The sequence below is a fragment of the Protopterus annectens genome, chromosome 4.part1 (assembly GCF_019279795.1).
Source record: "Protopterus annectens isolate FY-2018-M chromosome 4.part1, PAN1.0, whole genome shotgun sequence".
Lineage (NCBI taxonomy): Eukaryota > Metazoa > Chordata > Ceratodontiformes > Protopteridae > Protopterus > Protopterus annectens.
The window spans coordinates 339,785,923-339,801,191 of NC_056734.1; positions in this window are offsets into that span (position 1 = coordinate 339,785,923).

Consider the following 15,269-nt stretch of genomic DNA (forward strand, 5'->3'; position numbering starts at 1 on the left):
AGAATGGAACATACAAATGTTCTACTCTGGCTAAACACCACATTTGTACATAGAGCAGTATGGCAGCCCTTAATTGCAGAGGATATATATGATCCATAAAAAACAGTATCACACTTATCAAGAACAGGACCACTGACTTGGGCCACACCTGACAGACCTATGAAAAGGTGAGGGAGCATTATTGTCAGCACCACCAAATGTTGCAACACTACAAGGTAATTTGTGCATATATCCACATGTACAGTAGCTACTGTGATAGTGGCTGCATTGCTGACATTCTGAGTATGCGTGCACAACTGGGTGTAAACTCACAATTCCTGCCCCAGTTTAGATATAACTGACACCCTTGTACAGGTATATACAACTTGCCACAATGCCTGATATAGTATTACACTAGTGAACACAGTACACTTACCCTGGACGTGCCTCTGCTGTGGACACTGTGGCACCCACCTCCATGATGTATGGTGTGATTGATGCCTGGGAGCTGTCGTGTGTTCCTAGGTTCACTAGGAATTCCTCTATGGCAGAGACTGGTTGTTCCATTGCAGGCCCTCCACTAGTGGCAGCACAATCTCTGGCAACATCAGCTGCCCTTCATCATGCAGAATTCAGCATGTCTATGGCCTGGTATTGAACCTGCTCATAGGTCCTGTCCTGTTGGCCAATCTGATTGACATCCCACACAAGGTCTGCCCACAATGGTGCCTGCTGTTCCCGATTATGCCTCCCCCTGGACAACAAGATCTGATGGTGCTCTCTCAGTCCATCCAATATTATGTCATTCTCCTCATCAGAGAAGGGGGCATGTCTTCGGTTGTACATGGTTCATGAAAGACAACAAAAGGGGAACACATTACAGGACCAGATACGTGGACATGCACTGTGTACAGATCCAACATACCTATAATGGCCTGCACTATCTACTGCTTCGCCACACATCATACCCCACAGTCTGGCAGCAGACTATGTGCATGGATACCACCAAGATAGTAGCAATACAGGGGTATGTCCCTGTGTCCCATGACATATTCTGCTGTATGTTTCTACACCAAGCACTGCTGTCTACTGTGGTGTGTCCCAGACAGGCAAACTCCCACTACTTTATCATACAGCCACTGCCAGAAAAATAGCAGTGTGCTATTACAACCACTAAACGGGGATAACCCAGCAACACCAGTGTGCCACAATGACAGAAAGCAATGCATACTTGCTGTAGTATATGTCCCCTGTAGGCATCATACCTCTCAACTATACAGATGTTTGCAGAGTGTCAAGATGTTTGCTCATAGTTTTGGTCATTTTCACACAACATTGTGGATTTCTGGCAAAATATTGACCAATCATTGATGGTTGATGTCAGACAATAAAGAGACACTGAGTTTAAGACATCATACCCTTCAGAATACAGTTATGCTACTTAATATCTGTTATTCTATTCACTTTCTTACTTTGTTCGAGCAATAATTACAGTGTCCCTAATTTTGGGCCTTTGTCCCTCCATTACTTATAGGTTTATAGGTTCCTAGGTGTGTACTGGGCTAATGGCCCTGGAGCCTTTACAAACCTAGCCGATAGGATAACCATGGCATTGTGTCACCCAACCTTAGTTCCCAGTGCCTCTGTCGAGTAGAGCCACTGGAGTCATCCCCAGGGTGAATTTTCTATTTCCCATCCACTCATCAAAATTTGTCTTGAAGAGAGCCAGTGAGGCACTTCATTTGACATGTATGGGAAGTCTATTTCATAGCATGGGCAGTCTCTGGGTGAGGAACCTGTCCCTCCAGCCTGTTCTGTTAATTGTGGTAATGAGGTTGAGGTCTCTGGAGCATGTAGTGTGGAGGGATTGGGATTTCTTTATATGTAGCATTTCTAACAGAGCTGTGTCAGACATGGCTTTGTAAGTCAAGCAGTGTTCGCCCCTAAGTAGGTGATATAAGACAGAGAATAGTTGGAGTTTTTTGAGTCTGTCCATATAGGACAAGTATTTAATGTCTAGGATCCTCTTTGTGACGTACTTTTGTGGCCTCTCCAGTTGTTGCAGGTGTCTAGTGAGGTACATGCCTAATAGGGCATTGTGTTCAGTGATTGTCCTAATGAGGGAAGAGTAGAGGGAGACAATGACCTCTTTCTTCCTGGATGAAAAACCCTTAGCAATGAGATGTGCCACATAGAAGGACTTTCTGACCACAGTGGAAATGAGGCAGTCAAGAGAGAGGTTGCTGTCAACCTGTGTTCTCAGATCTCTTATGACACTTCAGTGTTCAGTGGACTACCATTGATGTGGTAATTCATGGGAACCAGTTTTTTCCCAAAGGGGATGATGACACTTTTTTTGGCACTGAGCTTAAGGCCATGGTTCTGACACCAGTCGTTGGTCTCAGTGAAGCCTTTCTGTAGGATGTCAACATCACTTGGGAAGTTAATTATGCCTCCTAACTTGCAATCATTTGCGAACTTTGTCAGTCAGAGTCCCTTCATGTTGGCCTGGACTTCAGAGAAGTATATATCAAACAGGAGAGGACCCAGGACCAAACCCTGTGGGACTCCACTTATGACTGGTCAGCAGTCTGACTTGGAGTCAGCTACTTTCACACTGTGGTTTCTATCTGTGAGCCAGTTTGAAACCCACCTAGTGATATGAAGGTTGATGTCTAGTTTTTCGATGATTCCTGAGAGGGGAATGGTATCAAAGGCCTTGGCCAGATCATGGTAGGCTGTATGAACAACCTTGCCTTCATCCACAGCTCTGATGACTGACTCAAAGAAGTCGACCAGGTTGAGCAGGCATAATCTACCCTTCACAAAACCAAACTCTGTGGGATCCAGAGTTTGTAGATTCCCTATATGGCTTTGTTCAGATAACGTGCTGTAACAGGTTGACAGTTATGTTAGGAATAGCTCTCAACCAGACAGGAACCGACATGAACAGGATCATGGACTTAGCTAGAGTACATCAGGGACAATCAGGGACACTTTTAAAATCTTAGAAGTATTTATGTGAGACATTGACAGAATGAGAGGAGGTGAATTAGCGTACATCATCTGATGTTACAGGGGTATACACCCTTACCTCTTGCCACTGTTTTATGTGTCATTCACTAACTTCCCTACAACAGCCAACTGCTCAGACAAGCTCCTCGTGGTCCTGCAGAGTGGTCCTAGCTACAGAAAACTCAGAAAAGCATCTACTTTCTGGATTTAAGTATCTATGCTTTTTTTTCACTTGGAATAGCTTCTGTAGCTTACCCTGAACAAGCTTAAACTGTTTTTTTAACTGTTTGCTGCATTATTTTAAAATCTGCACTTAAAGTTACTTTTTAGTCGAATTTGATCGAATGTTTGTTTGTTTGTTTGTTTAATTTAACTGTTGAGGCTGCCCACTAAAGTGTGCTAGCCTGTTTAACTGATTTATCACTGTTTCTGCATTTTCTGTGTGTTTCTATCAAAAAACCAAAAAAACAAAAAAATAATGCTTGTTTTCCCGCCTCTCCTCGACTAGTTTGGACCAGTTTACAGGCATTGCTGTATTCTGGGCTGTGGTGTAGTTCCTGTGTTGTCCATTACCTTACTTGGATAGAAGGAAGTTTCTTTGCTCACCAGTGGGAGTGGCAAGCTTTGAGCAGCCTACCTGTCCCTGTAGGAAGTGACCTCAGCACAAGAGCTGTAGTAATTGGTTGTTTTGGACCATTTCTAGCTCTTTTGTAGTTCCCTGTTTAAAATCCGCCTCTGGGCATTTTTTTCTGGCTATACTGCTCAGACAAGCTCCTCGTGGTCCTGCAGAGTGGTCCTAGCTACAGAGAACTCAGAAAAGTGACTACTTTCTGGATTTAAGTATCTTTGCTTTTTTTTCACTTGGAATAGCTTCTGTAGCTTACCCTGAACAAGCTTGAACTGTTTTTTAACTGTTTGCTGCATTATTTTAAAATCTGTACTCAAAGTTACTTTTTAGTCGAATTTGATCGAAAGTTTGTTTGTTTGTTTGTTTAATTTAACTGTTGAGGCTGCCCACTAAAGTGTGCTAGCCTGTGTAACTGATTTATCACTGTTTCTGCATTTTATGTGTGTTTCTATCAAAAAAACAAAAAAATAATCCTTGTTTTCCCACCTCTCCTCGACTAGATTAGACCGGTTTACATCATTGCTGTATTCTGGGCTGTGGTGTAGTTCCTGTGTTGTCCATTACCTTACTTGGATAGAAGGAAGTTTCTTTGCTCACCAGTGGGAGTGCAGAGCCTTGAGCAGCCTACCTGTCCCTGTAGGAAGTGACCTCAGCACAGGAGCTGTAGTAATTGGTTGTTTTGGACCATTTCTAGCTCTTTTGTATTTCCCTGTTTAAAATCCACCTCTGGGCATTTTTTCTGGCTATACTGCTCAGACAAGCTCCTCGTGGTCCTGCAGAGTGGTCCTAGCTACAGAGAATCCATAAAAGTGACTATGTTCTGGATTTAAGTATCTTTGCTTTTTTTTCACTTGGAATAGCTTCTGTAGCTTACCCTGAACAAGCTTAAACTGTTTTTTAACTGTTTGCTGCATTATTTTAAAATCTGCACTTAAAGTTACTTTTTAGTCGAATTTGATCGAAAGTTTGTTTGTTTGTTTGTTTAATTTAACTGTTGAGGCTGCCCATTAAAGTGTGCTAGCCTGTGTAACTGATTTATCACTGTTTCTGCATTTTCTGTGTGTTTCTATCAAAAAAACAAAAAAAAAAATAATCCTTGTTTTCCCGCCTCTCCTCAACTAGTTTAGACCAGTTTACAGGCATTGCTGTATTCTGGGATGTGGTGTAGTTCCTGTGTTGTCCATTACCTTACTTGGATAGAAGGAAGTTTCTTTGCTCACCAGTGGGAATGGGGAGACTTGAGCAGCCTACCTGTCCCTGTAGGAAGTGACCTCAGCACAAGAGCTGTAATAATTTGTTGTTTTGGACAATTTCTAGCTCTTTTGTAGTTCCCTGTTTAAAATCCACCTCTGGGAATTTTTTTCTGGCTATACTGCTCAGACAAGCTCCTCGTGGTCCTGCAGAGTGGTCCTAGCTACAGAGAACTCAGAAAAGCGACTACTTTCTGGATTTAAGTATCTTTGCTTTTTTTTCACTTGGAATAGCTTCTGTAGCTTACCCTGAACAAGCTTAAACTGTTTTTTTTAACTTTTTGCTACATTATTTTAAAATCTGCACTTAAAGTTACTTTTTAGTTGAATTTGATCGAAAGTTTGTTTGTTTGTTTGTTTAATTTAACTGTTGAGGCTGCCCACTAAAGTGTGCTAGCCTGTGTAACTGATTTATCACTGTTTCTGCATTTTATGTGTGTTTCTATCAAAAAAACAAAAAAATAATCCTTGTTTTCCCGCCTCTCCTCGACTAAATTAGACCAGTTTACAGGCATTGCTGTATTCTGGGCTGTGGTGTAGTTCCTGTGTTGTCCATTACCTTACTTGAATAGAAGGAAGTTTCTTTGCTCACCAGTGGGAGTGGGGAGCCTTGAGCAGCCTACCTGTCTCTGTAGGAAGTGACCTCAGCACAAGAGCTGTAGTAATTGGTTGTTTTTGGACCATTTCTAGCTCTTTTGTAGTTCCCTGTTTAAAATCCGCCTCTGGGCATTTTTTTTCTGGCTATACTGCTCAGCCAAGCTCCTCGTGGTCCTGCAGAGTGGTCCTAGCTACAGAGAACTCAGAAAAGCGACTACTTTCTGGATTTAAGTATCTTTGCTTTTTTTCTCACTTGGAATAGCTTCTGTAGCTTACCCTGAATAAGCTTAAACTGTTTTTTTAACTGTTTGCTGCATTATTTTAAAATCTGCACTTAAAGTTACTTTTTAGTCGAATTTGATCGAAAGTTTATTTGTTTCTTTGTTTAATTTAACTGTTGAGGCTGCCCACTAAAGTGCGCTAGCCTGTGTAACTGATTTATCACTGTTTCTGCATTTTCTGTGTGTTTCTATCAAAAAAACAAAAAAACAAAAAAATAATCCTTGTTTTCCTGGCTCTCCTCGACTAGTTTAGACCAGTTTACAGGCATTGCTGTATTCTGGGCTGTGGTGTAGTTCCTGTGTTGTCCATTACCTTACTTGGATAGAAGGAAGTTGCTTTGCTCACCAGTGGGAGTGTGGAGACTTGAGCAGCCTACCTGTCCCTGTAGGAAGTGACCTCAGCACAAGAGCTGTAGTAATTGGTTGTTTTGGACCATTTCTAGCTCTTTTGTAGTTCCCTGTTTAAAATCCGCCTCTGGGCATTTTTTTCTGTCTATACTGCTCAGACAAGCTCCTCGTGGTCCTGCAGAGTGGTCCTAGCTACAGAGAACTCAGAAAAGCGCCTACTTTCTGGATTTAAGTATCTTTGCTTTTTTTTCCTTGGAATAGTGTCTGTAGCTTACCCTGAACAAGCTTAAACTGTTTTTTAACTGTTTGCTGCATTATTTTAAAATCTGCACTTAAAGTTACTTTTTAGTCAAATTTGATCGAAAGTTTATTAGTTTGTTTGTTTAATTTAACTGTTGAAGCTGCCCACTAAAGTGTGCTAGCCTGTGTAACTGATTTATCACTGTTTCTGCATTTTCTGTGTGTTTCTATCAAAAAAAACAAAACAAAAAAAATAATCCTTGTTTTCCCGCCTTTCCTCGACTAGTTTAGACCAGTTTACAGGCATTGCTGTATTCTGGGCTGTGGTATAGTTCTTGTGTTGTCCATTACCTTACTTGGATCGAAGGAAGTTTCTTTGCTCACCAGTGGGAGTGGGGAGCCTTGAGCAGCCTACCTGTCCCTGTAGGAAGTGACCTCAGCACAAGAGCTGTAGTAATTGGTTGTTTTGGACCATTTCTAGCTCTTTTGTAATTCCCTGTTTAAAATCTGCGTTTGCATGGCTTTTAGTTTGGTGCGATATATTGGCCGCTGGTTAAACTTCTTCTGGCTCCGCCAAGTCTGCTCTTCAAATATTCCCTTAAGGAAGCTCTACTCTTAGTATAATCAGACTACTCACTATATTATAAGCCTAGCACTTGTTCTCAATACTTCTCTACTAAGTAAGCACTCTCATACTAAGTAAAGCACTACATCTACCTACCACCCCTGTGAATATCCACTTCCCTTAAAGGTACAGCACTCTCTTATACTGTTCTAGCATGTCGAGTGGTAGATTACTGGCGTCCTCTCCAGTTCAGCTGGTCAATCTGGGTATCTTGAGACAATGCTACAATTGTCTCATGTACACAGACAACCCTCTCCTCCTCCCAACAAACACAAATACATGTGAGAGATGCAACTATATTGCCAAACTGGAGGCTGAACTCTCTCAACTCAGGGCTGGCATGACCAGACAGGAGGAGATGGTAACCACACACACAACAATCCCAGTCCCACATAGACCTACCACGACTACAAACCAAACACATAAAAACACAAAGACATACTCGGAGGCTCTAATAAAAAACTTACCAAAACAACAGAGGCTCCCAAAGCAGACATCCAAAAATCCGCCACTTCAAAACAAAACTTATGCAACACATACTTCAATAAATCAGTGTGTCATCCAATCACAGCCCTTAAGGCCAAACACCATGCCTGATACACTAGTAATAGGTGACTCTATAGTCAGACACACTGATGTCCCGCTGACCAGGCTGAACAAGGAGAGGGTGACTGTGAGCTGCCTATCAGGAGCTAGGATCTGCCACATAACACATGCACTCAAGTCACTCCAAAGCAAGTGCAAATATGACTCCGTCATTGTCCATACTGGCGTGAATGACCTGAGACGTACATCCTTGGACTACATGAAAAGAGACATAGAGGAGCTCTCCGATTATGTAGCCCAGGCTGGTATGACCCTGACCCTGAGCAGCATCTTGCCCTCACCAAGAATGATGCCACAATACAAAGACAAGATGATCAGCTTTAATAATTGGTTCAAGTACTGGTGTCATTCTAAGGGGATCCAATGTCTGTCTGCCTGGGATGACATGTTGGACAAGCCATGCTGCTTCACAAGGGATGGCTTACACCTGTCACCACTGGGCTTCCGGATATTGGCTAAGGCTCTTGCCACCCCATAGTGCCTTTTTAGGCAAGGCTCAAAGACAAACCCACCTCCTTAGAAAACAAAATGGAAAAAACTAAGGGTAATGCTGCTCAACAAGTCTAAATCTCAAGATGCAGGCACTCAATGCACTCCTCAGCATGGAGAACATCGACGTCTGTGCAGTAACTGAAACCTGGTTCAAGGCTCCTGAGAGCACCCCAGCACTACCAGGCTATACCTGCATCATGCTTTCGGCCCCAAAACCGGGCGAACCACAAAAGGAGGGAGTGTCCATATTCATCAAGGACACCCACACCTCCAGGTTAGTAGCAACACATGAAGCATCAGAGACCATACAGGTGCAACTAACCATAGGCAAAACTGCTATACAACTGGTAGCATGTTACAGACCACCCTCCCAATCTCAGGAACCCCACTCAGCCTTCCTGAAGACATTGGAGGATATGAATGTATCACAAAATACCATCATACTGGGAGACTTCAACTATCCAAACATAGATTGGGTACATTATTCTAGCCCTAATACCCTAGCCCAAAGGTTCCTAGAATTCATAAATTCAAATGCACTGGAACAACTAGTCACCTCTCCCACTAGGGGAGATAATATACTGGACCTGATCATCATAAACATGGGGACAAAATGCTCCACACTAGAAGTATACCCCTCACTAGTGAGATCTGACCACAAACTAATCACCCTGGATATACATATCCCACCTCCACCCCCAGTACAAAAGACCACAGTGAAAAACTTCTCAAAAGCAGACTTCACTCTTCTTAAGACTGAGATGGTATCCTTTAAGCCCACTGTGCCATTGGATACCACATCCCACAATGCCGAATCCTTCACAAATGTTTTCTATGGACATCTCCAAGAATGCATGGATCATGCAATCCCAAATAAATCCAAGTCCCTCTCCACCAAAGGCAAGCGTCCTGTCTGGTGGACCTCAGCCATTAACAAATTGTATAACAAAAGAAGGAAGTTACTGCACGTCAGAGCCAAATCCCATAAAGTGAAGACATCTCTGATCAACATTAGCAGAAAACTACGTTCTCTCATAAAAACACCCAAGGCCAACTCTGAGAGAAAAATCGCTAAGGACACTAAAGATAACCACAAAGCCTTCTTCAGCTATGTTAGAAACCTGGGCGGAAACCCTCAGATATGCTCAGAGTTAGTTCACAACAACAAAAAAATACACCGAACCCACAGATATTGCCAACATTCTGGCTGACAGGTCCAGTGCAAATTTCTCCCCTCCCTCACCCCCAAAAGAAGAAACACTTATCCCAGCTGAATGTAATCTCCCTGTCATATCAGATGTCCAAGTGAGAACCGCCCTAAACAAAGCTAAAAACACAGCATCAATGGGACCTGACGGTATCCCGGGTTGCATGCTACGTGAACTCCAAGAGGAGCTAAACCCTTACATAAAATGCTATTTAACCTTAGCCTTACTACAGGATATGTACCTGAACAGTGGTGTACAGCAGCAGTGATCCCACTCCATAAAGGGGGTACCTCTACAGACCCTGGGAACTACCGTCCCATAAGCTTAACCAGCCTGGTCTGCAAAGCTATGGAAAGAATCATTATGGAACTCATAAACAGAGACATAGGGGACCTACAGACACTTGACCCCACCCAGTTCGGCTTTGTAAAGGGCAGATCCTGCCTTTTGAACCTGGTTGACTTTTTTGAAACAGTCACTAGAGCCATTGATGAGGGCAAAGCAGTCCATACAGCCTACCTGGACTTGGCTAAGGCCTTCGACACAATACCCCACTCAGGCATCATAGATAAGCTCAACAGCTTAAACATAAACCCTTATGTCACTAGATAGGTTGCAAACTGGCTAAAGGACAGAACCCATAAAGTTAAAATCACTGGAGCAATGTCAGACTCAAAGCCAGTCACAAGTGGTGTCCCACAGGGATCTGTCCTGGGACCCCTCTTGTTCGGCATTTATTTCTCAGATGTTAAAGCAAACATGGGAGGGTTGTGGCTGACAAAGTTCGCACATGACTGCAAACTAGGCGCCATAGTCGATACACCAGCGGACACATACATCCTACAAAAAGGCCTCACAGAAATGGACAACTGGTACTGGAGTCACGGCCTTAAACTAAATGCCAAAAAATGTATAGTCATCCCCTTTGGGAAAACCAAAGTACCCACAAATTATCACATAGACAGCAACCCACTGAGTACGGAAAAAGTAATCAGAGACCTAGGGACCCAAGTCGACAGCGACCTCTCATTTGACACCCAAGTTGCCAAAGTGGTTAGAAAAACATTTTACCTTGCGCACCTCATCATGAAGGGATTCACATCCAGATCCAAGGATGTCATTGTACCCCTATACTCCTCCTTCATCAGACCCATGATTGAGTACAATGCCCCATTTGGTATGTACCTCACCCGGCATTTGCAACAGCTGGAGAGACCACAAAAGTACCTCACCAAGAGGATCAAGGGTCTCCAACATATGTCTTATTCTGCCAGACTAAAGAAACTTCAGCTCTATTCAGTAGCATACCGCCTGCTCAGAGGTGATCTCTGCCTGAGGCCATGTCTAATCAGGATCTGATGGACATGCTCCACCTCAAAAAATCCAAATCCATCAGGACCACGAGAGCTAAAGACTTAAACCTCGGCACAAGTATGAATAGGACATGCTGGAGGGATAGATTCATAACCCAGAGGCTTCCCATGCTTTGGAACAAGATCCCAGTTCGTTTTAGGCAGAGCCCCTCACTGACTCTCTCCAAGAGAAATCTCGATGAGTGGATGGGAGATCGTAAGTTTACCCCAGGGGTCACATCTGTGTCACTGCTAGACAGGGGCACAGTAAACTAATTATATTATATAAGGGGACCTTCATTGTGTTACTACTAAACAGAGGCACAGTATTCTAAATTTATTCTGTACATTTTTGTACCATTTCATGGGGTGGCAAAAGCCACATCACTATGGCTAGGTTTACAAGTGCCCCAGGGCAGATAGCCTAGTACTAAACTATGAAACTATGAAACTATGAAACTGTTTTAGGTGGGGATAGAACTAAGATGTGAGTGAACATTTGAGAGACATGCCTATAAGTGTAGGACAGCTGAGTATCAATGACATGTCATTACCAAAGATCTAAGAAAAGCTTACTGCTTTGATATCTATTCCCCATACCTCCATCCTCTCATCGACATTCTGTTATATGGAGAAATCAGTTACATACCTGGTTGAGTGCAGTACTCCCTAGTTGCACTTTGCTTCTGGTAATCTTTTGAAATACACTCTCTGTGTGAGGTAAGTCTTGTTCCCCATAACCAGCTGCTTGCCTTTTTAAGGTACTGCTCATTAGCCGGTAATTACCTCTGCACCATCTGCACCAATCTGTGGCTCTGATATAGTAATTGCAGCCAAATGAGCTGAATTGCACTATCATTAGCCAATGACATGCCACCACAGTGCAATACATAAGGCCTTCATGTAGAGTTGGGCTCCTTTCTTACCTGTTAAGATGGGCATTATTGAGGTGTGTATAGTACATCATTGCACAGGGTAGGTACCATAACTGTCAATTGTAGAGATTTATGAAGTATGTCCACAGTTTCACCTCATATGTGTGGTCAGTATCCCATGACATTGTGGTCAACTGGCAATTCACTGGCAAACATTGGGGCTTGAGGTCAGTAATGGAAGAAACACATTTGAGTGTCAGACTTCATATCACCCTGAATATGCATGCTAATGCAATAGATGTTATTGTATTGACTTGCTATCAATGTAGGAGCAAACTGTAAGACATGTCCAATCTCTGGATCTTTATCCCCTCCATTTAGTATGGCTGTGTCCGGATTCCTTGTGCTAGGGGGTTGAGAGGTATGGTAGGTCTGTAGTAGCAACCTTTACATACAGGTGTGTGTGCTACAGGCTGCAGCTGCTGCTGCAGCCTAGAACACATAGGGGGAGTATGAACACTTTGGAGGACAACAAGCTATACATGTAACTGCGGCAACTGTGTCAGTCCTGTCATTACAGCAGAAACAGAGTAAGGGTACCCTTTACTGTCCAATTGACGCATGTGATTAAGGTACATCTGTTATGCAAAAGTGCCAATAACAGAGTAGTAGGCAACATATAGTTATGCTATATGGATATGTGCAGTGTGTCCCCTCCTGTAGGCCTTTGACTTGCAAAACTGGATAGTAGTTCATTAACTAGCAGTAACTTGTGTGGATAAAGATTGCATGATGCAGTCATTAATTGCTGTCTTCACAATAATGTAATTGAACTGTAACACAAGACTGGATTTGAACCCAGGGCTATGTGTGGCAAAATGTATTGCATGCAAGGCATTTAACAGGCTGAGCTACTGACTCACTGCAACTGCAAGTGTATTTGCAAGGTATATGTGAAGGCATACAGGCTGTGACACACATTTATTTCTGCACCAGGATCCAAGTTAAACATGTTCTGTGCCATTGATGCCTTACCTTATCAGGTGTCTTTCTACATGTTGCTGATACAAGCACACATTAACCTGCCATCACAGGCCTCACTTACATCCATTTTTATGTCTTTGGTTGTCTAGTGGTGTATTATTGCACAGAGTTCAAGGCACACTCCCATTTTCCCATTAAATTTTAATTCCAGTTTTTGCAGTGTGGCGAGGTGTGCAGCTCCGCTGAGACATGCCTAATGACTATAAGTGGAAATCACTGTTTTGATGAAAACACCGGTTTTAATCAAGATCTGTGTTGTGTGGTGGGTTAATGAAGAGTGCTGCAGGTGTGATTGGCTTGGGTTGGAAATATGGCAGAGGTGTTTCTTTTATACAAGTGACTTAGTGTTATAAACTCATATATTCATTACAGCTCTATTTAGTTGAGCTAAGTGAGCACCTCCCAGCTCCACACTAAAAAAAAATAAAGAAAAGAAAAAAGGGGAGATAGGAAAGTGGGGAAATAAGGGCAAGCAGGGAGAAAACATAGTGAAAGGCAGGTAGGGATGCACAGGAAGTGTGTAGGAAAGAACCATAGCTATCCATTTCTTGTACAGCAACAGCTATACACTTTGACAGATTTTGTAGATGAATTTGAACTCTCAAACACCAGAGAGAGGGGTGAGAACAACATAACAGGATTGTCAAGCCAATTGGACCAAATTACTTGTGCCCAGTGGGAAAATGTGTGAAATGGAGAGCGATGTATGGGGCTATATTTTTGGAGACAGGTGCTCATTTTATTTATTTTTTTTTAAGGTGAGAGTGAAATGGAGGAAGGGACTTGGGTGTGTATAGCTTGGTAGGACAGAATACATTTGCAGACAGACAAGACAATCAAGACAGCAGACAAGGGCAGTGTGTGACACATGAGGTGGGTGAACACCTTGGATGGGGAAGGTGTTGTGGAATCCAAGTCACACATGCCTCCAGACAGCAGCAGCATGGCTGATGTTCCCACCCATGGGACTGTCAACATTGCTCCTTTAATACCCCAAGGCTGGCTGTGCATGAGGGTGGGTGCCAGGTCAAGGCTGCCCCACCAAGTTGGCCAGCATGCCCTCAATCCAGCACAGGCAGAATTCATAGCTCCCACAAACAATCCTGTTCACTATAACCAGCAGTTCAGCCTGGATGATAAAGCCCCCACTGCCACCACTCCTAGGGGGAGGCTGGGCCCTGTCCCCTGAGCCAGTCCACCCAATGCCACAGGTGGTTTAGGGTCAGTGGAAGGTGCACCACCAGTCTGGGTCCCAGATGTGCTAGGACCCGGTGCCATGCACGGTTGAGGCAAGGTAGGTGGATCAGCCAGAACCGGCCTACCCTGATGTGCTGTAGTAATGGAGCTATAGCAATAAGTATAGGATAGTTGTGAACAAATCATTGTTAGTAATAACAGCATGGAAGAACATTGGAAATAACCACATTACATAATGCATATTATTTGAAATGCAATAATAAATAGCAGAACAGTCAGTATGTTAACAGTTAAATTATAATGTCAACAAAATAGGTAATTTAACAAGATATACTAATATGCAACCATTATAAATCAAAACAATAATAAAACATGCCCTGAAATACAGTTAATGTAACAAAATATGTTAATAGTAAACCACAACCAATGAATAACTATAAGAAATAAATGCAGATAAGGGGTGGGGATAGAGAGAAAAACAGTGCATTAGTAGCAGTTCTAGTTATTTATTTGAGAAAGTATTACTATCTACTCTACGGGTTTGAATCTTGTTTATGTGTACAGTGACTACAAGTCTCCTATAGCTGATGTAGCACATATATACCTCCCAAGATATTTGCATGGGACACTATGTGTCAAGCAGTAACAACTGCAGGTACACAACTACACAGAACACTTGCACATCAGGTGGATCTATATAACTACCCAAGGTGTTCTGTGAGCTTATTTGGTTACACTTTGCAATCTAGATAACCATTTCCATGGTAACCCTGTGACAGGTGGATTATGCACTACTAATTACATAACATGAAATCATGATACTTGAGAGACATGTATGTGTAGAGTACAGAGAATAAACAGCTGTCATGCCTTAGTTGGCAGGCATGAGAATAGAACCCAATAGCAGGGGCCATCTGCATAGAATGTATTAACTGACTGCAGCAACTTTTAACACACACTCCAGACATACAGCCATACCAGGATTACACATTTTATTTCTGACTGAACATTGTTGATGAACATATTCTTGCTAACAATTTTAACAATCTGTGACATCTAAACACACAATTATCTACTCATAATATGGACTACCTCACCCATTTACCTGTAGTTCCTGTGGAGAGAGAAACTGTAAGCATTACATGACTACTACTGTAATATTTACTGCTATATAGTGCTGGATTCGAACCCTGGGCTGTGTGCGGCAAAATGAGCTGTATACAGAGCATTTAACAAACTGAGTTACTGAGTCACTGCTGATTACTGATTCACTGATATTTGTATAGAGCTCACATGGAACCAAAATATGACCTGGTAGTACTACTACAATATTATACTAGACAGCAGTGACAGTATAACACACTCATGAAATAAAAGCATAACACAAACAGTAGGTAAGTTATATTTCAGTATCATATCTGTGAAGTCAATAAACGATTTCAGCTCATGGAGTGGGCTACCTCACCCATATACCTTTATTACCTGATGTCTGTGGATGACATAGCATTATGTGACCAATACTGGCCTAGAGA